Source organism: Manis javanica, chromosome 17 (assembly GCF_040802235.1).
Source record: "Manis javanica isolate MJ-LG chromosome 17, MJ_LKY, whole genome shotgun sequence".
Classification (NCBI taxonomy): Eukaryota; Metazoa; Chordata; class Mammalia; order Pholidota; family Manidae; genus Manis; species Manis javanica.
The window spans coordinates 48,539,369-48,565,832 of NC_133172.1; the positions used below are offsets into that span (position 1 = coordinate 48,539,369).

At 42.4% G+C, this 26,464-nt stretch overlaps 1 protein-coding gene across 1 annotated transcript in view; it reads left to right on the plus strand.

Moving 5' to 3' along the window:
- The window catches only part of CDH3 (cadherin 3), a 107,136-nt gene that overhangs the window by 19,795 nt on the left and 60,877 nt on the right, over positions 1 to 26,464 (plus strand). Inside the window, exon 4 of the mRNA XM_037025288.2 lies at positions 510 to 567. The gene's annotated coding sequence lies outside the window, so the exon portion shown is untranslated. The remainder of the gene's footprint in view (positions 1 to 509; positions 568 to 26,464) is intronic.

Sequence of the window (26,464 nt, forward strand, 5' to 3'; positions counted from 1 at the left end):
AGGCTTACTTTTTCCTAACTGGTGGAAGTGAAATTAGTTCTAAACTTTTCTGGAAGGCAGTTCCACAATTATGCGCCAAAAGTCCTAAACCCGTAAACACCTGCATACCCTTTGACTCAGCAATTCCCTAGGAATTTGTCCTGAAGCAGTAATTAGTCAAAGACAAGGAGAAAAGTGGCGGGGTGGGGGTGGGGTGGGATCACATCTAAATAACCCATCTCAGGGGATGCAATACTACTTTTACTATCTTAAGGTGTTCTATAGGATTTCTAATGCTTTGCAAATATCTCGATAGATAATTCACTCAAGATGGGGGGGGGGGGTCCATGTCACAAAATAGTGGATACAGCATTATCTCATTTTTGTGAGGAAAAAATACATGTGTATAGAAAACACTGAAAATTCAATAGTATATTGAGCTGTAACTATGGGCCATGCACTGTTTCATTTAATTCTCACAGAACTCTTTGAGTAGGTGCTGTTATAATTTCCGTATTTTTTTTTTACAGGTGAAGACACTGAGGTCAGAGAGGTGGAAGGAGCTGCCCATGGTCAGTCACACAGAAGGTGATAAAGCCAGGGTTTGAACCCAGGTGGCTGGCCAGAGCCACCCCCAGATATTCCCCATGGTCACATGTTTACACCTGAGGAGTAGACTGAGGTGATCCTTATTTCCTTTGTCTGTATTTTCTGATTTCTACAGTTAATTTTAAAAAAGAAGATCCTCCATTCCAGCCCCTTGTGGTGGTTAGTGCCTTTGGAAATAGAAATGCTGGGAGGAGTTGAAGGGGATGTTGCAGGAAGAAGAGTCAGGAACGGGATGGAGCATTGCTCACCTCAAACCCTACTCCCAAACCTTCCCTCTTTTCATACTAAAAAATATCAAGGAAATCAAAGTCAGATATATATCAGCTGTATGACCTTGAACTGGTTCCTCACCCTTCCTGAGATGTTCTCCAGATATGAACAGACTGAATTTCTGGAGAAGCCTCCCTGTCCTTGCTCCCCACCTTCCCAGCACCTGAGTGAGGCATAGGGAGGGACGGCCTTGCTCAGGGGTGCTGGGAAGGAAGGGAGGGCGGAGGACAGGGAGGAGCACTGGGCTGAGAGGAGGAAGCTGGCACTGGGAATGGCTGGGGGCAGTGGCGTGGTGCAGCGGGGAGGGACGGGGCTAGGGAAGGGACCCTACCTGTCATCTCCTCCTGGGGCTTTGAGGAATAACTACCCAGTCTCTGAATATAACTCTGGGAAGGTCTGGGCTGCAGTGAGCACTGGACAGGCAGTCCAGAGACCTGGGTCCTGCTCACACCTGTCAGTTAGCTGTGTCCTAAGCAAGCCAGTCTCTTCCCGAGCCTTGGCTTTCTCAGCTGCTGAAGGGGTTAGTGCCTGGCTGGTTGTGACAGCAAGACAAAAGGTGCTTTGTGAAAGGCTGAACAGCTATATACTACATCAGGGGTCAGCAAGCTACAGCACACCTCCTAGTGTGCCTTTCTCATAGCTTTACTGAGATATAATTCATATACCACATTACCAAAGGGAAGGGTGGGTGGGGAGGGAGGGAGAAGGAGATTAAGGGGCATTATGATAAGCACACGTAATGTAGGGGAGGTCACAGGGAAGGCAGCATAGCACAGAGAAGACAAGTAAAGACTCTTTAACATCTTACTGTGCTGATGGACAATGACTGTAATGGGGTATGTGTGGGGGGACTTGATAATATGGGTGAGTGTTGTAACCACAATGTTGCTCATGTGAAACCTTCAAAAGATTGTATATCAGTAATAGCTTAAAAAATAAACCATATACCACACACACTTCACCCACTGAAAATGTACAGTTCTGTGGATTTTAGTATAGAGTTATGCATCATCACCACAATCAACTTTAGGATATTTCATCACCCTAAAAAAAAATCCGTTTCTTCTAGCAGTCACCCCCAGGTCCCTGAGCCTCAGGCAACGACTCCTAGGCCTCTGTCTACAGACATTTCATATCCATGGAATCATACACTGTACCATCTTTGCCTGACTTCTTTCCCTTAGCATAATGTTTTCACAGCCCACTGATGTTGTAGTATGTATAAAACTTTCATTCCTTGACTTTTGTTTTTAAGCATTATGCTTGTTGACACATCTTTTAGAATTTTCAATGACCTGGCTTGGTGAGGGGATCAAGAAACAGAGACCCTACTAATGTGTGTGATTATAAATCAGTATAATATCTTTGCAGGTCAATTTTTCATATCTACCCAAACTGAAAATGCACATACTGCTTGACTCAGCTGTTACAATATCAGGATGTATGTTATAAATAAACCTGAACTTGAGCATAAAGATGCATAAAAAGATAAAAACAACAACAAAAAAAAAACTTTCATTCTGTTTTATAGCTGAACTCTATTCCATTGTATTGATATACCACATTTGTTTATCTGTTCATCAGTTGAAGGACATTTGTGTTTTTCTTCTACTTTTTAGCTATTATGGATAGTGCAGCTATAAACTTTGATGTACACATTTTTCATGGATATAAGTGGACATAAGTTTTCATTTTTGGGGGGTATATACTTAGGAGTGGAATTGCTGGGTCAAACAGTAATTTTGTTCAACATTTTGAGGTAATACCTGTTTCTGTACAGTCCAGGAACTAAGAATGGTCTTTATGTTTTTCAGTGGTTGGGGAAAAAAATCAAAAGAAGAGTAATATTTGTAATACATGAAAATTACATAGAAGTCAAATTGCAGTGTCCACAGTAAAGTTTCACTGGACAGCTCATTCATTAAGTATTTTGCACTACAGTAGCAGAGTAGAGTGTTGTGTCAGAGGCCATATGGCCTGCAAAGCCTAAGGTATTTACCATCTGGTCCTTTATAGAAAATGTTTGCCAATCTCTGAACTACTTGTTGGTATTATGATTATCAGGTATTGTTTGGTGGCGGCAGCTTGGATATGTACTGCCTTGATGAGAACAGGACTCAGTTTGCCAGCCCCCCTCTGCCAGTTCCTAGCCTAGCACCATAAAGAAATGAGCTTACATCTGCCCCCATTTTCTGGATTGAGAAACTGAGTCCTACAGGAGGGCTTAGGCTGATGCAAGCTGAGGCAGAAGTGGGGGCCTAGCTTTCTCCTACTGCTGGGCAGCCGCCTACCCTTCAACTAAGAAGACCTGCCATAAATAATTCATGGCTAATGTTTGCAGAGCTCTCCATCTTGTCAGAGCACTTTGATCATCATTAATTAGTCAGAACCTGGCTCCTGCTGTCGCCTAATAAAACAAAAATAGAAGTGGCTTTGATGTCTGCATCCCTAAAACTGGAAGCTTCTATCTCCATTCCAAGCCTTAGCTCCCGCAGATTGCACCTCTCTGCCCATTTCTGCATCACCTCTCAACTTAAGACCTACTGTTTGGCCTCAAAAGTCAGGTTTCCTGAAAGAAGAACAGCAGTCCAGAGGTTGGAGCCCAGCTCTCATAGCTAGTGTCTCCTGAAAAGTCACATCACCTGTCTGCCCCTCACTGTCTTCATCAGGAAAGTACAAGTAATGCTGCCTGTTTCTGGGGTTGTAGGCATCATCTTAGCTTGTATTTGTGTTGTTCTGGAAGGAACGCTCATATACTACTGGTGGGAAGGCAAGATGGCACAGCCGCTGTGGAAAACACTGGCGGTTCCTCAAATGATTCAACAGTGTTACTGCCTTACCCAGCAATTCTGCTCCTCGGTATATACTCAAGAGAAAGGAAAATACGTGTCCTCGCAAAAACTTGTGCACAAATGTTCATAACAGCATTATTCAAAAATAGCCAAAGATGGGATCTAAAAACAAAACAAAGCAAAATGAACAAAACAGCAGTAGCCTCATAGACACTGAGAAGTGACCGGTGGTTACCATGGGGGAGGAGTTGGGGTAGACAGGTGAGGGGAATAAAGGGGCACAAAAATTCTCAATTATAAGTTGGTCATGGGGATAGTAGTACAACATGGAGAATATAGTCAGTGATTCTCTAACATCTTCCTATTTTGACAGATAGTAACTGTAATAGTTGGGGTGAGGATTTTGTTGGGTAAGTGTTGAAACACTGTTGTATACTTGAAATGAATATAAGAGTGTATATCAACTATACTTCAATAGAAAAAACACAGAAAACCCCAAATAGCCAAAGAGTATTGAGAGACAACCTAAATGTACCTCAACTGGATAAAAGGACAAATAAAATTGGCTTATCTATAAATGGAATATTATTTGGCCATAAAAAGTAATGAAGTACTGATACACATGCTACAATAGGAATGAACCTGAAAACATGTTCTGTGGATTTGAATCCAGACTCTGCTATTTACTAAGTGTGACAACCTGGGTAAGTTACTTACGTTCTCTGTACCCGATTCTGCCCCTTCCCTATGCAGTGCGGATAGCAGTGCCTACTCATGGGGTCGTCGCATGAGTCACTGGAGTGTAAAGCATTTGTGACAGTGTGGGCAAACATTGAGGCTCATGTATTTATCAGCCATTGTATCTGCTTGGTGGGATTATGGTTGAAGTAGTCTAGATATTTTTGTTTGTTTTTATTTTTTAATTGAAATATAATTGACATATAGCATATTAGACTAAGGTATACAACATAATGATTTCATATTTGTATATATTGTGAAATGGTCACCAAATAAATCTAGCTGACATCCCTCACCACACAGTTACAGATTTTTTTCTTATGATAAGAACTTTTAAGATCTACTCTCTTAGCAACTTTCATACAATACACTATTATTAACTATAATCACCATGCTGTGCATTATATCCCATGACTATTTATTTTATAACTGGAAGTTTATACCTTTTGACCCCCTTCACCCATTTTACCCAGCCCCCAACCCCTGCCTCTGGCAACCACCTATCTGTTTTCTGTGTTTATGAATTTGTTTTTTTTGGTTCCATATACAGGTGAGCTCATACAGTATTTATCTTACTCTGACTTATTTCACATAGCAATGTCCTCAGTCTATTTTTCAAACTCTGTAAAATGAGCCTACAGTAATTTTGTAATCAGAGCTACAAAACACATGAAATAAAAATGTTGTAAACATCTCTTGTTAGGGAGCAGGGGAGACTCCTTTGCAGCTGCTTAGCTTTTTCCTCTTGGGCCTCCGCCTTTGCCCCTCCCCTTCTCCCTCTGCCTGCCCACCAGATCGCATTCCTCACTTCTTTTCCCAAAGAACTGTAATTAAGCTCTTACTCTGTAATTGCCAGTTCATGGTCCCCGTCTAAAATCATACTCCCACTTGGCCTGGTTTCCCTCTCCTTCTCAGCCTTGGGAAGCACAGGCAAGATTCCGCAGATCCCAGGCTGGGCTTTGTGCTCTGAGAACAGGACACCTCTGTTGCATATTCACTCTGTGTGCCAGGTGCACTGCGTGTGCTCAGCCTCCTCTCTCCGCATCACCTCCTTTGATCCTCACAACCCTGTGAGGGAACTGAATCTAGGGGAGGTAGGGTAAGTCCCCCAAAGACCTCCCAGGTAGCTGATGGTGCTGGCATTGGAATCCAGTTGGATCCGGCCTCATAACTGGAAGGGGAAGCTCCTGTTTCCTCCACTGACTAGTTCATTCTGAACTCCCCTCCCTGGGTACTCACAGTGCTCTAGTGCTATTGTGATATCAAAACAGCAGAAGTGACGGTATACCACACCTACGCCCTGAGAAGCCTTGCACGCTCCTGCTTTTCCTCTTGGCACCCTGCCTCTCCCATGAGAACAAGCTTAGGCTAGACTGCTGTGCATCATGGCCTCATCACTCCTACTGTCCAGCCAAAAGCCATCCAACTGCCAGACATGTGAATGAAGCTATCCTAGACCTGCCAGCTACGAGCTGACCTGCTGACTGACTGTAGGTACATGAATCAGCACAGTCGAGATTAGCCAGGGCTTCTCAGATCAGCAGAACCACCTAGCTGGCCTATAGACTCATGAGTAACTGTTTCAAGCCAATAAATTTTGGGATGGTTTATTATATAGTCATAGCTAAGTAAAACAGTTCTTTTAACTTAATCCTCACAACAACTTAATGGGGTAAGAACTTCCATTGTCCCCATCCTACAGATAAGGAGACTGAGGCAGAATGGAAAATAATATGCTCAGGATCTCACAGCTAGTAAATGGCAGGCATTCAGCCAATTAACAGTGCAAGATGTAGGAAGCAGAAAGTGGGGCCTAGAAAGCCACCTTGTGGATATCTTCCACTGGAGCTGATGGGCATTCAGAAACTGGATGATGGAGCCACTTCCTCACTGAGTAGTCAGTCAGAGTAAGTGGGGAAAGGGTTCTTTAAAGAGACAGAGTGCTAATAACAATTCAATTTATTGGTTAACTTATTAATTCTTATGTATATTTATTAAATAAATAAGAAACTCCTTGGGGGCCCAGTGAATCAGGAGCAGAGTTAGGGTATTAGGGTTTTATGTGAGCTGTATTAGGGTTCTCCAGAGAAACTGAACCAATAGGATGAGAATATATAGAAAGAGATTTATCTTAAGGAATTGGTGCACACAGTTGCAGAGGGTTGTTGAGTCTGTAGTCTGATGGGGGAGGCCAGTTGGCTGAAGACTCCGGAAGAGTTGCAGTTTGAGTCAAAAGACAGTCTGCTGGCAAACCAGGAAGAGCCAAGTTTGCAGATGAAGTCCAGATGTAATCTGTTGGTAGAATTCCCTCTTGCTCAAGGGAGGTCAACCATTTGTTCCATTCAGGCCTCCACCTGATTGGATGAGGCCCACCCACATTATGGAGGACAATCTGCTTTACTCAAAGTCCACTGATTTAAATATAAATCTCATCCAAAAACACCTTCACAGAAACATCCAGAATAATGTTTGGCCAAATATCTGGGGACCATGGCCCAACCAAGTTGACACATAAAATTAACCGTCACAGATGCCAAGAGAAGAGGTTAATGCCACTGAGAAGCAAAGTCCAGAGTTGGCAGAGAAGTGACCTCTGGATTGGTAGTATGAAGGTCGTTGGTGACCACAGTAGATTCAATACAGTGGATAAGTCAAGATTAGCCAGTGGGGGTTGAAGGAAGGAGGATGAAGAGATAGTAGTGTGATCTGAAGCTCTTTTGTAAAGGTGAAGCATACCATGAGCTTGAGAAAAAAGTGGAGCTGAAGGAGGGGCTACTCAGTTAGTTTGCTTTTTCTAATACAGATACTAGAGCAGTGTGGTTTTCAAACTATGGGTTTTGATCATTTATTGGGTGAATTCAATGGGTGATGACCAGCACTTAAAAAAATTGAAAAGAAAAGAAACAATAGAAAGCTCACACATAATAAGAATAGTAAGAGTAAGCATTGTCTCATGACGCTTTCGTATCCGGACTTCTAACACCATGGCTAAGTTTTGCCTGTACTTAAATTGGTGTAAATGGAATCGTAGTGCTTTGTACTCTTCTGTGTCTGGATTCTTTCACTCAAAGTTATGTCCATGAGATTTAACCATGTTACTGAATGTTGTTGTAGCCCATTGATTCTCATGCCTATGCAGTTTCACAGGTGAGTATATTGACCGATTTATATAATCTCCTGTTAAAGAGTATTCAGTCTTGGCAGTGGCCCAACAAATGAATGCAACAATGGGCAGCAGGTGATTTTTTGTTGTTGTTATTTGAATCATTGGATCCTACCCACCTGAGGCTCAAGATGGAGTCACCATGATATGCAGGACACAGAATAGGGAGGATTTGGATGAGAAGAGAGGAGGAACTATGGAGTTCCCTGGGATTACCTTTATCCTGCTGTTTGCCATGCCTTATAGAAAATGTCTGTTCATCAATGTCTGTCTCGCTTCTCGATGGTGGAGGAGACTCGGTCTTATTCACTGTGGCATCCCCCTACCTGAGCCACACCTGCGGCTGGCATCGTGAACACTCAGGAAATGTTCGTTGAACTGGACAAGTTTGAGTCATTTCAGGAGAGCCTGATTACCCTGCTAAAGAGTTTGGACTCAACATTCAAAGGGTGATTGTAGCCAATGAAGGTTTTTGAGCATGAGGAGGTCATAATCTGGAGAGCATTTTAGAGAAATGAACCTGAGCATCAGCAGCAGAGAGGAGGAAGATGTTTTGGAGACGGGGGAGCTACAGATCAGGAGGAGGAGAGGAGCTAGAGAGGACATTCAAGAAGCTGTTACGGAAATGAGTAAGAACCTGAATTAGGTTTGTGGAAGATGAAACTAAGGAAAGGACCAATGTGGGCCACAATGCTTTTTTCAAAATATGGAGTATGATTTCATTTTTATAAAACCATGCATTATTGTGTGTTTTAATATATAATATATGCAGAGGATCTTATAAATCACTAGGTTTGACACTAGTCAGCTGAAGAGGCTTCTGGGGAAATGGTGTTGTGTGTACACATGTATGTTTTGTTTTTTTAATAAAACCATGTATTTTTCGTCCTTATGAAAAAAACCCTGTGAGGGAAGATGTTGTTAGCTCCACTTTACAGATGAAGAAACTGAGACCCGAGTTTGAATCACTTGCTTAAGGTCATACAACCCCTCTCATCACTCCAACCGGCCTTCCTCAGAGACATTCTGAGCGACTAATCAAGGAGGCTTCATAATTAATTGGATGGGGGAGGAGAGGTGGGGAAGAAGAGAAGGAGGGATTAAAAATTACTAGGACAATTTGAGCCAGACCAAGTGGGAAATAATCAGTAAGTCAAGGGGAGTGCTGGGTCACAGGGGGAAGATTTAAGCGAAAAGGATGAATTTCTGATGGTAGAATTTGGTGCCCAAGATAGGAGCTTAGAGGAAAGTCCATACGTGCACTCCTTGCTAGCTGGTCCTGCCACTGAGCACTTGAAGCCCACTAGAACTGAGCATTTTTAAGAGGAAAAACATATTCAACCCTATACCTCCAGGCAAGTGGTATGTTCCTCTGAGTACTTCTGCATCAGCAGCTTGTACTTTCTGTGTCTCTCTGTGGCCTGAGTGATTGACCAGGCCTAAAAGGCCTGCTGTTAAATTTGAGATCTCAGGCGTCCAGCCTCCATAGATCATCAGCAAAGACCAAAAGGCCTGGCACAAATGTGAAGTTATTATTCATCTGAGAAGACATTATAAACCACAACGCAAGCCCAGCAGGCAGGAATGGCCATCCAGCTCACTAGGCATGCTGTGTTCTCATCCGTCCATTCAATATGATTCATGATTAAATCTGCAGCAGACAAGAGGCAAACTAGAATTTTGTATAACTGGTGTTGGGGAAGCACTTGGAATACAATTTAATTTCAAAATTCTAGAGCCCCAGAACCTGAAATGTTTGTGATATTTCAAGTTGAGGCTGTTCTTCCTTGCCCTTTACTGAGACCATTTCCCTCATGGGCCACAGGGAAAAAAAAGTTCTTGGGTCACTAGGTGTATTAGTCACAGTTCTCTAGAGAAACAGAACCTATAGGATAGATATAGCTACATAGAATGAGATTTATTATGAGGGTTTGGCTAATACAATTATGGAGGCTGAGAAATCCTACAACCTGCCTGCCATCTGCAAGCTGCTGGAGGGCCAGTAAAGCCAGTGATGTGGTTCCAGTCCAAACCCAAAGGCTGGAGAAGGGTCGGGGGGGAAATGGCATAAGTTTCAGTCCAAGTCCAATGGCCTGAGAACCATGAGTGCCAATGGCTGAGCGCAGAAGACGGATGTCCCAGCTCAAGCAGAAAGCAAATTCTCTGCCTTTTCGTTCTGTTAAATGGATTTGGTGCTGTCTGTCCGCTAGCATCAAATTGGTGAGGGCAATCTTCTTTACTCAGTCTACTGATTCAAATGCTAATCTCTTCCAGAAACACCCTCATAGACACATCTAGAAGTCATGTTTTACTAGCTATCTGGGCATCTCTTAGCCCAGTCACATTGAAACAAAATTAACCATACTAGGTAAGGTGTAGGTTTGGAAAACTCTGGCACTGAAGATGCCATATGCTCAGGCCCCATGTATGTTTCCAGTTAAATATATTGGTAAAAAACCAAAGAGCCCGAATGGGTAACGGACATAAAGAATTCATAAAAGAAAATTCAAATGACATGTACTCATATTAGAGAGTCACCGTGTTGCACAGCTCCACGGGGCAGCACATGCATTGAACTCTGCTCACAGAAGTGCACATTGCAGTGGTGTGTAAGAGAGGATGCTCAACATCTCCCATAATAAAGAAATGCCGGTTAAAACAGTAAGATACTATTTTTCATTTATCTTAAAAAAGCTCAAAGAGTTGTTAAGATCCAGTGTTGCTGGGAGTTTGGTACTACTTCTGTGGAGAGTGTAGTGAATACTGTGGATTGGCTCTCAACCTGGCTCAGTCCATCCTCTTCTAGTCGGAGATGTAGGAAAGCTAAACCTTATACTTCCCAGACTCCCTTGCAGTTAGAGTTCTACCCACAATGATTTCTATTGTTTTAAATTTGTTAAGGTGTCTTTTGTGGCCCAGAATGTGGTCTATCCTGGTGAATGTTGCATGTGAGCTTGAAAATGGTGTGTATTCTGCCGTACTTAGGTATTGTATTTTGTTTTTTTCATTATTTTCCTGTTTGCTTTTTAGTTTTGGAGATTACTGTGGAAATATCTTCAAGCTCAGAGATTCATTCCTCAGCGGTGTCCAGTCTGTTAATACGCCCATCAAAGATATTCTAATTTCTGTTACAATGGTTTTTATCTCTAACATTTCTTTTTGGTCCTTTCTTAGAATTTCTAGCTCTGCCTATTGCTTCTTGCATGCTGTCTGCTTTATCCACTAGAGTCATTAGTGTATTAATCATAATTGTAAATTCCTGGTCTGATAATTCCAACATCCCTGCCATATCTGACTCTGGTTCTGATGTTTGCTCTGTCTCTTCAAACTGTGTTTTTACTTTTTAGTATGCCGTGTAATTTTTTCTGATAGCCAAACATGATGTATTGCATAAAGGAACTGCTGTAAATAAGCTAAGTAATGTGGTGGTAAGGTATGGGGGGAGGAAAAGCATTCTGTAGGTCTATGACTAGATCTCGGTCTTTTCACAAGCCTATGCCTCTGGACTGTGACCATTACACAAGTTTCTCAGTTGTTTCTGCCCTTAGGTGGGAAATGATGGCTCAGGTGGACGGGAGTTGGGTCTTTCCCTTCTCCCATATGAAAAGTTAGAGTTGGCTGGAGTTGCATATGTATTTTTTAGTCATAATACTTTCTAAAAGTAAAATTAATCTCACCACCCCTGACCTCCAATTCAGAGCATCTTAAAGAGTCCTTTCCTTTGTTCTTATTTTCTTCTCTCTCTTTTTGTCTCCTCCAAGAGGATCAGTTCAGAGGCTTTGCAGGGCTGTGGAGCTGACCCCTTTTGAGAAAATGTCTCTCTCCTGAAGTTTCTGTGAAATAAGAGGAAAAGGTCTCAGCAAATCCCCCAGCACTGATTTGTGAGAGTTGAGTGTATTAGGCTTTTTCTGAGGCAGCAAGGCAGAATATTGTCTGCCCAGGTGACCCTGCAGAAGTAATGAAAGTTTTTTGCCATGATAGGTGGGGAGGTGTGGAAACTTCTCCCCAGGCTGGATAGCCTTTGGGTGGCATGGAGAAGTAAGCTCCACCTCAGCATTGCTGAGGAACATCTGAGCACAGGGGCATGGCTGCCTTGCCTTCTTATCTGGTGTTTGGCTTCCCGGGGTAACCAGTGAGGATGCTCCTTGTCTCCTCAGCCACATCCATTTCTGAGAGGATCCTAGCCCGCTGCCTCATCTGGGGTGTTGTGTCTCATGACCCCGCCACATAGGTCATGGCTGACTGGACCGAGAGCAGACAACAGACCCAGGGGGACACTAACTCTCAGGTTGAGTCAAGCCAACCAATTTCCCGGTTTGGAAATTTGGGAACTGGAGATGAAGTCAGATGACAATGTAGCATACATGAAAGGAGAGGCTGTGTAGTGTGGGAGCTGCAGAGGCCATGTCAGGTGGGGAGAGGGAAGGGACAGTAAGAGGACAGGCAGAGATGAGAGAGCCTGGTGGCCCTGAGAGCACAACCGTGGCTCTTGATTTCTGGTTCTAGTTCTGTATAGCAAGCCTTATCGTCTGCTTCATGGGACACCCCCTACTGAGCCTCTTTATCTGAGCTGACTTTGACTCCCATTTCATCAGACTGTCCCATCCTCTTCCCCTTCTTGTGGCAGATATCTACAGACACACGGCCGCCACTCATTCCTTGAAGGTTTTAACTGCTGGATCACTGTCCTTCTCCCAAAACCAAGAATCATAATTTTTAGTCATTCCAGTATCAACAAAGAGGATGACCCTTGAAGACATTATGCTAACTGAAAGTAGCTAGTCACAAAGGACTACATATAAGATTCCATTGATGGAAAATGTCCAAAGGTAAATCCATAGAAACAGAAAGCAGATTAGGGGTTGCCTAGAGCTGAGGGATATGGAGTCATAGGGATTGATGGCAAAGGGTTTCTTTTGGAAGTAATAAAAATGTAAAATTGTAGTGATAGATTGCACAATTCTGTGAATACTCTCAAAGCATTGAATGGTATGCCTCCAGTGAGAAACTTATGTGGCATGTAAAGTATATCTCAATAAAGCTTTTTTTAAAGAGTTGCTCAGTTCCCTCTACCTAACCTCAGCCACCCACTCCCATGGCTATAGTCTTGATCTTTTCATTCCAATAAATGCAACCCCTCCATAATGTCAAATTCAAGCATCAGGCTAATTAATGGCCACCTCCAACTCAGTCCTCTCTTCTACTGCTCCACCTCCAGCAATTCTTTGGCCCTTTCGGGACCTGCAGTCCATTGATCCCAGAGTCTTTCCATTGTCCCTTACCCTTTTCATTTCCTCACTTCCCTCTTCGTGTGGCTTAAACTCCATGGTCCAGCTAGTCACTCTGTTATATGCATCCTCGACTTCTTTGCCCCTCTGCTGTACACACCTAGCAAAAAAATAATAAAATCCCACTCTTCTTCATCTCTGCATCTGTACCAGCACAGCTGCATAGGATTGGAGAAGACCCAAAACTTGTTGACTTATTTCAAATGTCTGACCATTAACTTTAGATGCACCCCCCAGGACTGCTTGGCAATCTTCCTATATTTCTTAGACCATTCACCCTTCCACTCTCCTAGAAGATTATTTTACATCTTTTCCATTCTCTTCTAATTTACAACACTTCCTCTACCGCTTGCGCTCTCTCTCAGCTGATGATTTCATCAGAAGAAAACTTCTATAAGCTCCCACACCCCGAAGCACTGACCTCCTGGCATCTATGCCCATGTGCCCCACCTTTATTCCTGTAATGAAGACTATTCTGTCTCCTTTTTGAGGGCAAAACCCTAATTTAGCACTAGATCCCAGCCCCTCTTATCAATAGGCCCATCTTATCAATAATTCCTTTGAACCTTTCTCTGACATCAATCCCCTCTACCCAACTGATTTTTCCCATAAACCTTCAGTCATACTGTAATGTAGCAATGTTACAAAAAATAAAAACCTCACTCCAGAATGGATAGATAGATGAACATGTATGTGACAACGCAAGTACAGTAAAGGGTGAGTAGAAGAATCCAGGTGGTGGGTCTATGTAAAATGCTTTCAACCTTTTGGTGTATTTGAAATTTTTCATTAATAAAATGTTGGGAAAAAACTCCTATCTTGATCCCACATCTCCTTCTTGCTGTTACCTCATTTTTCTGCTCCCCTTCCCAGCAGAACTCCTGAAGAGGTTGTGTCTCCACATGTCCCTTTCCTTCTCATATCAACTGCAACCAAGCTTTTGTACCAACAGTCCACCAGAATGTCTCTTATAAAGCTTACCAGTAATTTTTACTTTAGGAAATTGGGTGGTCATTTATCAGTCCTAATCTTGCTCAGTCCATCAGCTGCAGAATTTGACTCAGTTGATCACTCCTTTCTCCTTACAGAATTTTCGTTCCTTAATCGCAGGATGGCGCTCTCCCATTTCCTCCTACCTCTTCAGTCTACTATATTGGTATCTCTTCATCTGCCCAATGTCTTAAAATTGAAATGCCTCAGGGCTCAGTCATTAAACATTTTCTCTATAGTCCCTCCCTTGGTTATCTCCTGCAGTTTCACGGACTTAATCACTATAGGGTTATTCCCAAATTATATCCCTTTCCTCTATTCCAAACCCATGTATCCAACTGCCTACTTGAATCTCCACCTGGGGGTCTAAGAGGTATCTCAAACTTAACATGCCTATAAATGAATTCCTCATTATGGTAAATGTTATAATAATAATAGCCCCAGTGAATCATACCTCCCTGATGTCCATGCCCTTTTGCAATGTGAGCAAAAGGGCTGGCCGGACTGGCCTTGTGTCTTACTTTGACCAGTAGGAAGTGATGGAGTATGAATTCCAGAAGCTAGGCCTTAAGAAGCTTTGCAACTTTCACTCTCCCACTTTGGAATCCAGAGACCATCATGGAGACGTAGTCCAGGCAGGCCTCAGTGAGGATGAAAGCCCCTGTAGAGATCCAAGTGAGGCATCCCAGCCAGCAGCTGGCTCTGGCTCCAGCCATGTGGGGGAGGCCATCTAGGACCCTCTAGGCCCAAATGGGCTGTCAGATAACCTCAGCCACTTGACTGATTCCAGTCAAGGTCAGCAGAGGAACTAGCAGGCTGCTAACCCACATAGTCTGGAGAAATAATTGTTGTTATTATTGTTGTTTTAAGCCACTACGTTTTGTGGTGGTTTGTTCTGCTGCAATAGACAAATGAAACACTGATCTTCCCCATTTGCCTTCTCCTTCACAATCTCCATCTCTGTGTCAACTCCATTTTTCTAGTTGCTCAGGCCAAAAAACCTTGAGGTTCCTTGACTCCTCCCTTTTTCTCATGCTCACATTTAATCCTTAAGCATATACCGTTATCTTCAAAATATACCCGGACTCCCACACTTGGCTACCTCCATTGCTACCATGCTGGGCCAAGCTCCATCATCTCTTGCTTGGATTCGTGTAGGAGCCTCCTCCCTGGTCTCTTGGCTTCCATCCTTGCTCCCCTCCACTGCATTCTGCCAGCACTCTGGGTGATCCTTTTAAAGTTTAAGTCAAATCCCATCACTCCTCAGCTCCAAAGGCTCCGGGGACTTCCTTTCACTCAGAGTAAAAGTTGAAAGCCTTACTGTGGACAACAAAATCCCGCAGTGATTGGTCTCTTCAATCTCCCATGTCTGTAATCTCACTTTTGGGTTCTCTTCCCCTTGCTCACCCTGTTCCAGCCACCATAGCTTCTTTGCCTTAAATATGCTAAGTACCTTCCTAAGGCAAGGCTTTTGCACTTGTTCTTCCCTACGTAAAATGGTCTCCCCCGGACACTCACTTGACTCATTCACTTCAGGTATCTGCTCAAATGTCCCTTTATCGGAGAGGCTGTAAGACTGAGGAGAAGAAATCCAGGGCAAAATACCTCTAAAAACTGAAATCAGTCAAAGGGAGAAATAAAGTTTAAAACCCATTTATTGCTTACAAACTGCAGTCGAGGGCCGTCTCTCTTCTCTGCTCCTGAAGAAGCAAGCAAGCAAACCAGCCCCTCCCTTTAAACTCTCAGGTTCAGACACGCCCTCCGTTGCCCAGGTAATTACCCATTGACATGGAGATGAACAGGGGTTGTTGGATTGGGATGTGAGGGAAAGAAAAAGAAGGGGATAGGGATTACCTCGAGGTTTATGGTCTGAGCAACTGTGCTTAATGAGAAGGGGAAGACTGCAGTGGGAACAGAAGGAAGGCTAATTCCGGAACCACAGGGATGAGCTACCAGCGCCAGGTAACTGGGCCTGTGGTATGGAAGTGCTCAGTTGGGATGCAGTTGATATGCCCTGAGTGCAGGACAGATGATCCTTGCTTGGGAAACCATTTCCACCCCATTCACACACTTACACTTGGTGAATGAACCCACTACAGCACATTTTTTTCAGCTGTTTGTTAAAGGGGATATTCTTGAGCACTTTCACTTGTAAAAGGTTGAATTGGACATTGGCAAAGATTGTTCTAGAATAAGTAATGCCTAATATCCTACATAGAAAACGAAGTGTGAGAATTGAAAACATGTCTATATAAGAACATGTATATAAAAATATTCACAGCAGAGGAGGAGCCAGGATGGCGGCGTGAGTAGAGCAGTGGAAATCTCCTCCCAGAAACACATAGAGCTATGAAAATATAACAAAGAAAAATCTTCCTAAAATAGAGACCACAGGACACAGGACAACATCCAGACCACATCCACACCTGCAAGAACCCAGCGCCTTGCGAAGAGGGTAAGATACAAGCCCCGGCCCGGCGCGACCCGAGCGCCCCTCCCCCCGGCTCCCGGTGGGTGGAAAGAAACCGGAGCGGTTTTTTTTTTGGCGAGTGCTTTTTGGAAGCCTTAAAGGGACAGGGCCCCCGTTGCTAGGGAGGCAGGGTGGCGGAACCGGTGAGCGGGTGCCTGGGACCGGTGCCTGAGAACAAAGAATATCCCGCGTTTTTCCCTGTGGGACCGGTGGGCGGTTGCCTGAGACCGGCACCTGAGGATGGAGGAAATCGCGCGTTTTTCCCCTTTTTTTCTCTCTTTTTTGGCGAGTGCTTTTTGGAAGCCTTAAAGGGACAGGAACCCCGGTGCTAGGGAGGCAGGGCGGCGGGACTGGTGAGCGGGTGCCTGGGACCGGCGCCTGAGGACAAAGAATATCGCGCGTTCTTTCACTGCGGGACCGGTGGGCGGGTGCTTTTTGGAAGCCTTGAAGGGACAGGGACCCTGGTGCTAGGGAGACAGGGCAGCAGGACCAGTGAGCGGGTGCCTGGGACCGGCACCTGAGGACAAAAAAAAAAATCGCGTGTTTTTTCCTTTTTTTTTTTTTTTTTTTCTGTTCCCTCTCTCATTGTTGCTGTTGTTGTTTTGGTTTGGAGAGTGCTTTTTGGAAGTCTTAAAGGGGCAGGACAGGTCACTTAGACCAGAGGCAGGGAATCTGGGGATCTCTGGGTACTCTAACCCCCTGGGCAGCAGGGAGCACAGAGGCCCCTTACGGAGATAAATAGCCTCCTGGCCGCTCCCCCTCCAACGGGGCTCCACCATTTTGGAGGAGCAGCCCCAGCCAGGCCAAGCCCACAGCAACAGAGGAGATAAACCCCATAGCAACCGGGCAGGAAGCAGAAGCCCTGTCTGCGCACAGCTGCCCAGCACAAGCCACTAGAGGTCGCTATTCTCCCAGGAGAGGAAGGCCACAAACCAACAAGAAGGGAAGCTCTTCCAGCGGTCACTTGTACCAGCTCTGCAAACTATCTCTATCACCATGAAAAGGCAAAACTACAGGCAGACAAAGATCACAGAGACAACACCTGAGAAGGAGACAGACCTAACCAGTCCTCCTGAAAAAGAATTCAAAATAAAAATCATGAACATGCTGACAGAGATGCAGAGAAAAATGCAAGAGCAATGGGATGAGATGCAGAGAAAAATGCAAGATCAGTGGGATGAAGTCCGGAAGGAGATCACAGATGTCAGGAAGGAGATCACAGAAGTGAAACAATCCCTGGAAGGATTTATAAGCAGAATGGATAAGATGCAAGAGGCCATTGAAGGAATAGAAGCCAGAGAACAGGAACGTATAGAAGCTGACATAGAGAGAGATAAAAGGATCTCCAGGAATGAAACAACACTAAGAGAACTATGTGACCAAGCCAAAAGGAATAATATTCGTATTATAGGGATACCAGAAGAAGAAGAAAGAGGAAAAGGGATAGAAAGTCTCTTTGAAGAAATAATTGCTGAAAACTTCCCCAAACTGGGGGAGGAAATAATCGAACAGACCATGGAATTACACAGAACCCCCAACAGAAAGGATCCAAGGAGGACAACACCAAGACACATAGTAATTAAAATGGCAAGGATCAAGGACAAGGAAAGAGTTTTAAAGGCAGCTAGAGAGAAAAAGGTCACCTATAAAGGAAAACCCATCAGGCTAACATCAGACTTCTCGACAGAAACCCTACAGGCCAGAAGAGAATGGCATGATATACTTAATGCAATGAAACAGAAGGGCCTTGAACCAAGGATACTGTATCCAGCACGACTATCATTTAAATATGATGGCGGGATTACACAATTCCCAGACAAGCAAAAGCTGAGGGAATTTGCTTCCCACAAACCACCTCTACAGGGCATCCTACAGGGACTGCTCTAGATGGGAGCACCCCTAAAAAGAGCACAGAACAAAACACACAACATATGAAGAATGGAGGACGAGGAATAAGAAGGGACAGAAGAAAAGAATCTCCAGACAGTGTATATAACAGCTCAATAAGCGAGCTAAGTTAGGCAGTAAGATACTAAAGAAGCTAACCTTGAACCTTTGGTAACCACAAATCTAAAGCCTGCAATGGCAATAAGTACATATCTCTCAATAGTCACCCTAAATGTAAATGGACTTAATGCACCAATCAAAAGACATAGAGTAATAGAATGGATAAAAAAGCAAGACCCATCTATATGCTGCTTACAAGAAACTCACCTTAAACCCAAAGATAAGCATAGACTAAAAGTCAAGGGATGGAAAAACATATTTCAGGCAAACAACAGTGAGAAGAAAGCAGGGGTTGCAGTACTAATATCAGATAAAATAGACTTTAAAACAAAGAAAGTAACAAGAGATAAAGAAGGATACTACATAATGATAAAGGGCTCAGTCCAACAAGAGGATATAACCATTCTAAATATATATGCACCCAATACAGGAGCACCAGCATATGTGAAGCAAATACTAACAGAACTAAAGAGGGAAATAGACTGCAATGCATTCATTGTAGGAGACTTCAACACACCACTCACCCCAAAGGATAGATCCACCGGGCAGAAAATAAGTAAAGACACACAGGCACTGAACAACACACTAGAACAGATGGACCTAATAGACATCTATAGAACTCTACATCCAAAAGCAACAGGATATACATTCTTCTCAAGTGCACATGGAACATTCTCCAGAATGGACCACATACTAGCTCACAAAAAGAGCCTCAGTAAATTCCAAAATATTGAAATTCTACCAACCAATTTTTCAGACAACAAAGGTATAAAAGTAGAAATAAATTCTACAAAGAAAACAGAAAGGCTCACAAACACATGGAGGCTTAACAACATGCTACTAAATAATCAATGGATCAATGAACAAATCAAAATAGAGATCAAGGAATATATAGAAACAAATGACAACAACAACACTAAGCCCCAACTTCTGTGGGATGCAGCGAAAGCAGTCTTAAGAGGAAAGTATATAGCAATCCAGGCACACTTGAAGAAGGAAGAACAATCCCAAATGAATAGTCTAACATCACAATTATTAAAACTGGAAAAAGAAGAACAAATGAGGCCTAAAGTCAGCAGAAGGAGGGACATAATAAAGATCAGAGAAGAAATAAACAAAATTGAGAAGAATAAAACAATAGCAAAAATCAACGAAACCAAGAGCTGGTTCTTCGAGAAAATAAACAAAATAGATAAGCCTCTAGCCCAACTTATTAAGAGAAAAAGAGAATCAACACAAATCAACATAATCAGAAATGAGAATGGAAAAATCACGACAGACTCCACAGAAATACAAAGAATTATTAAAGACTACTATGAAAACCTATATGCCAACAAGCTGGAAAACCTAGAAGAAATGGACAACTTCCTAGAAAAATACAACCTCCCAAGACTGACCAACGAAGAAACACAAAAGTTAAACAAACCAATTACAAGCAAAGAAATTGAAACAGTAATCAAAAAACTACCCAAGAACAAAACCCTGGGACCGGACGGATTTACCTCGGAATTTTATCAGACACGCAGAGAAGACATAATACCCATTCTCCTTAAAGTGTTCCACAAAATAGAAGAAGAGGGAATACTCCCAAACTCATTCTATGAAGCCAACATCACCCTAATACCAAAACCAGGCAAAGACCCCACCAAAAAAGAAAATTACAGACCAATATCCCTGATGAATGTAGATGCAAAAATACTCAATAAAATATTAGCAAACAGAATTCAACAGTATATCAAAAGGATCATACACCATGACCAAGTGGGGTTCATCCCAGGGATGCAAGGATGGTACAACATTCGAAAATCCATCAACATCATCCATCACATCAACAAAAAGAAAGACAAAAACCACATGATCATCTCCATAGATGCTGAAAAAGCATTTGACAAAATTCAACATCCATTCATGATAAAAACTCTCAGCAAAATGGGAATAGAGGGCAGTGCCTCAACATAATAAAGGCCATATATAATAAACCCACTGCCAGCATTATACTGAACAGCGAGAAGCTGAAAGCATTTCCTCTGAGATCGGGAACCAGACAGGGATGCCCACTCTCCCCACTGTTATTTAACATAGTACTGGAGGTCCTAGCCACGGAAATCAGACAAAACAAAGAAATACAAGGAATCCAGATTGGTAAAGAAGAAGTTAAACTGTCACTATTTGCAGATGATATGATACTGTACATAAAAAACCCTAAAGACTCCACTCCAAAACTACTAGAACTGTTATCGGAATACAGCAAAGTTGCAGGATACAAAATTAACACACAGAAATCTGTAGCTTTCCTACACACTAACAACGAATCAATAGAAAGAGAAATCAGGAAAACAATTCCATTCACCATTGCATCAAAAAGAATAAAATACCTAGGAATAAACCTAACCAAAGAAGTGAAAGACTTATACTCTGAAAACTACAAGTCACTCTTAAGAGAAATTAAAGGGGACACTAATAAATGGAAACTCATCCCATGCTCATGGCTAGGAAGAATTAATATCATCAAAATGGCCATCCTGCCCAAAGCAATATACAGATTTGATGCAATCCCTCTCAAATTACCAGCAACGTTCTTCAATGAATTGAAACAAATAATTCAAAAATTCATATGGAAACACCAAAGACCCCGAATAGCCAAAGCAATCCTGAGAAAGAAGAATAAAGTAGGGGGGAATCTCACTCCCCAACTTCAAGCTCTACTACAAAGCCATAGTAATCAAGACAATTTGGTACTGGCACAAGAACAGAGCCACAGACCAGTGGAACAGATTAGAGACTCCAGAAATTAAGCCAAACATATATGGTCAATTAATATTTGATAAAGGAGCCATGGACATACAATGGCAAAATGACAGTCTCTTCAACAGATGGTGCTGGCAAAACTGGACAACTACATGTAGGAGAATGAAACTGGACCATTGTCTAACCCCATATACAAAGGTAAACTCAAAATGGATCAAAGACCTGAATGTAAGTCATGAAACCATTAAACTCTTGGAAAAAAACATAGGCAAAAACCTCTTAGACATAAACATGAGTGACCTCTTCTTGAACATATCTCCCCGGACAAGGAAAACAACAGCAAAAATGAGCAAGTGGGACTACGTTAAGCTGAAAAGCTTCTGTACAGCGAAAGACACCATCAATAGAACAAAAAGGAACCCTACAGTATGGGAGAATATATTTGAAAATGACAGATCCGATAAAGGCTTGACGTCCAGAATATATAAAGAGGTCACATGCCTCAACAAACAAAATACAAATAACCCAATTAAAAAATGGGCAGAGGAACTGAACAGACAGTTCTCCAAAAAAGAAATACAGATGGCCAAGAGACACATGAAAAGATGCTCCACATCGCTAATTATCAGAGAAATGCAAATTAAAACTACAATGAGGTATCACCTCACACCAGTAAGGATAGCTGCCATCCAAAAGACAAACAACAACAAATGTTGGCGAGGCTGTGGAGAAAGGGGAACTCTCCTACAGTGCTTGTGGGAATGTAAATTAGTTCAACCATTGTGGAAAGCAGTATGGAGGTTCATCAAAATGCTCAAAACAGACCTACCATTTGACCCAGGAATTCCACTCCTAGGAATTTACCCTAAGAACGCAGCAATCAAGTTTGAGAAAGACAGATGCACCCCTATGTTTATCGCAGCACTATTTACAATAGCCAAGAATTGGAAGCAACCTAAATGTCCATCGGTAGATGAATGGATAAAGAAGATGTGGTACATATACACAATGGAATACTACTCAGCCATAAGAAGTGGAAAAATCCAACCATTTGCAGCAACATGGATGGAGCTGGAGAGTATTATGCTCAGTGAAATAAGCCAAGCGGAGAAAGAGAAATACCAAATGATTTCACTCATCTGAGGAGTATAGGAACAAAGGAAAAACTGAAGGAAGAAAACAGCAGCGGAATTACAGAACCCAAAAATGGACTAACAGGTACCAAAGGGAAAGGAACTGGGGAGGATGGGTGGGCAGGGAGGAATAAGGGGGGGCAAGAAGAAGGGGGGTATTAATATTAGCATCCATGGGGGGGAGGGAGAAAGCGGAGGGTGGGCTGCACAACACAGAGAGGACAAGTAGTGACTCTACAACATTTTGCTAAGCTGATGGACAGTAACCGTAATGTGGTTGTTAGGGGGGACCTGATATAGGGGAGAGCATAGTAAACATAGTATTCTTCATGTAAGTGTAGATTAAAAATTAAAAAAAAAAAAAAAAGTAAAAGAAAGAAAGAAAGAAAAGGGGGATTACTCCTTGATAGGATAAAACTATTGGTAAATCAAAGATCAACGCATGCTTTAAATATCCTTAATGTTGATCACTTAAAGGGTGTCAGATGATCAGCTATGGAGGTACTCTTTTCTGATAATATTCCTTTCTCTTAATTAAAAAAAAAAAAAAAGCAGTTACTGTGTGCTGACCTCCAATGAGTTCTGCACAGTGGTATAGAGGGCATGTCAACGTGTGGGCAAAGGGTCTGTTTGTTTCTATGCAGAAGATCAAGGCCTAGCTTGGATACCCAGAAAATGAACTAAGGTACGATATGAGGAGGAGCTTCTGGCATCAGCACTCTCTGGAGGACTTGTGCCGGGGGATGATCATCAAAAAGCCTCCACAGGGATCCGGACAATGCTGCGGTTGTGGCTGCATCCAGCCCACCGTCTCCTGGACTTGACATAGGAATGAGGAGGGAGATGTCTAGGCTGGCATGTGCATACAGTGAGATAACGAATTTGACCGGATCTGTACTGTTGGAACTCAACCAGAGTTGGGAGGGGTGCAAGTTGTAGCACTCCAAAATCTCATGACTATAGACTATCTATGGTTAAAAGAATATATGGGATGTGAACAGATCCCAGGAATGGGCTGCTTTAATTTGTCTGATTGTTCAAGTACAGTTGGACAATATCCATCATATCATAGATAAATTTTCACAAATGCCTAGGGTGCCTAAATGGTTTTCTTGGCTTCACTGGAGATGGATGGTAATTATAGATTTGCTTTGTTTATGTCACCATATTCCTATTATGTTAATATGTGTGTGCAAATTAGTTAGTAGTTTAAAACCTATACATACTTAAGGTACTCTACAAGAAGATATGTCAAAGAAATAATCAATCCTCCCATGTTTCCTTCCATATGCTACATCTATAGCTTTTCTTCTTCCTTCCTAATTACAACCCTTAAATAGAATTCGTGCCTCATATCGAATTTACCGAGTATCATAATTCCTCCTGGTGGTAAAGATACCTCGAGACAAGTGCTGGGCATAGAAGCCAAGCCACAGGGCATAAATCTGCAAAGAAGTAAAAAGCTAACCTTTGCAAACAATATGGCTTCTCTCTCACTTACCAACTTTACATTTCCCTGTATGGCCCCGGAAGATGACTGGTTAGCCAGAGACGGGTAAGATTCCTCAAGGGAGGAACAACCTAAGACAGGCAGAGTCGCAGGGGGGCCATCAGGTGAGAATTTGGGGATCAACAGAGGTGAGGCTCAGAACCTCACCCCCCCTGCTTTGAGAGAAATCTTCTGCATCCGTGGATGTCTTGCTGCCCTTGTCTAGCCTGGATTAATACTTAGTCCATAGACACACACCTGATCATCTGATCATCTACATTTGCCCTCTTACAGCACTAAACTATGTTTTCTACCTTTATCTTCCATCTACCTACCACTTCAGCATTTTATTAAAAATAAAAATAATAATAATAATAGAGGGAGAAATGTGGGATCAACATATAAATCAAGTACAAAAATCAAATGAATATTCATATTTGACCTGATTGTTTATGGGTCATAATGCGTGATCAAAACCGAAAGTTTCTGTGATGAATGCCCTTGTACTGTTCACCATGTAAGAACTTATTCACTATGTAAGAATTCGTTCACCATGTAAGAACTTGTTCGTTATGCTTCAGAAGATTGGAGACTGACGAGAATTAGGCTTGAGATGGATTAATAATTGTACATTGAGCATTGACCCCCCTATACTGAATTTTATTGTTGTTAACAACCATTTGATCAATAAATATGAGAGATGCCCTCTCAAAAAAAAAAAATATTCTACCTATCCAAAACAACGAGGAAAAAAAGTATATAATGAAATGGAAAAAGATACAAAAGCCACTTGATATGAAGTGTATCATTAGCTCCTCAGAAGTCACAGATCAATGGACTTGTGATCATGCTCGGTGATCCATAACTCAGATAAACTCATCCTGCTCACCAAAAAAAAAAAATTCACAGCAGCATTATTCATAATAGCCAAAAAAAGTGGAAACAATCCCAATGTCCACCAACTGATGAGTGGATAAATAAAAGGTGGTATATCCATGCAATGGATTATTGTTCAGCTATAAAAAGGAAGGAGAGTTTTATACATGCTACAACATGGATGAGCCTTCAAAACATTATGCTAAGTGAAGGAAACTGTCAGTAAAGACCACATATTGTATGATTGCATTTAGGTGAAATATCCAGAACAGTCAAGTCTGTAGAAACAGAATAGAGTGCTGGTTGCCTGGTAGTGGAGAGTTTGGCAGGAAATGAGGAGTGACTACTGGTGATGGGTACAGAGCTTCATTTTGGGGTGATGAAAATGTTCTAAAATCAAATCTGGTGATAGTTGTTCCAAGTGTGTGAATATATAAAAAATACTGAATTGTGTGTTTTATTTTTTTATTGGAGTATAGTTGATGTACAATATTTTAGTGGTTTCAGGTGTACAACATAGTGATTTGATAATGATACACATTATTGAATGCTCATCACAATAAGTGTTGTTATCATCTGTTACCATACAAAGATACTATAATATTATTGCATTTACTCCTTGTGCTGTACTTTCATCCCCATGACTAATTTATTTTATAATGGAAGTTTGTACCTCTTAATACCCTTTACCTATTTTCACCCATCCTCCTACCCTCCTAAACTGTGCATTTTTTTTTTTGAGAGGGCATCTCTCATATTTCTTGATCAAATGGTTGTTAACAACAATAAAATTCTGTGTAGGGTGTCCCGACCCGCGGGACGAACATGGAGTGTAGCCGGAGACGCCTGCAGAAATGAAACAAGCAAGGGACACAAAGAACGACCAAGGGACACAAAGAACGACCACCAAGACAGGATGTCTGATCAAGCTGGCAGTTTATTGTTTGCAGGCTCAGTTTATACAGGTTAGCAAGTAAGGGGTGGGTCAGAAGATAATTGGACCTTAGGTGGCGCCAGCGGGAATGTGTAGAGGGGTGATTGGGCCTTGGTTGGCGCCGGCGGGAGCAGAGGACCTGGAAGAGAAGCAGGGTGTTCGCCATTTTGTGGGTGGGGGCCCTTTGGTCTCCGGCAGTAGGGAACTCAATGCACAATCATTAATCAACCCCAAGCCTAATTCTCAACAGTTTCCAATCTTCTGAAGCATAACGAACAAGTTCTTACATGGTGAACAAGTTCTTACATAGTGAATAAGTTCTTACATGGTGAACAGTGCAAGGGCAGTCATATCACAGAAACTTTCGGTTTTGAACACACATCATGAACTATGAACAATCAAGTCAGATATGATTATTCGTTTGATTTTTATACTTGATTTATATGTGAATCCCACATTTCTCCCTTATTATTATTACTATTTTTTTAAATGAAATGCTGAAGTGGTAGGTAGATGCAAGATAAAGGTAGAAAACATAATTTAGTGCTGTAAGAGGGCGAATGTAGATGATCAGGTCTGTGCCTATAGACTAAGTATTAATCCAGGCTAGACAAGGGCAACAAAACATCCACGGATGCAGAAGATTTCTCTCAAAACAGGGGTGGTGAGGTTCTAAGCCTCACCTTTGTTGATCCCCAATTTCTCACCTGATGGCCCCCCTGTGACTGTGCCTGTCTTAGGTTGTTCCTCCCTTGAGGAATCTTACCCGTCTCTGGCTAACCAGTCATCTTCCGGGGCCATACAGGGAAATGTAAAGTTGGTAAGTGAGAGAGAAGCCATATTGTTTGAAAAGGTTAGCTTTTTACTACTTTGCAGATTTATGCCCTGTGGCTTGGCTTCTATGCCCAGCACTTGTCTCGAGGTATCTTTACCACTTGGAATAATTATGATACTCGGTAATTTTCGATATGAGGCATG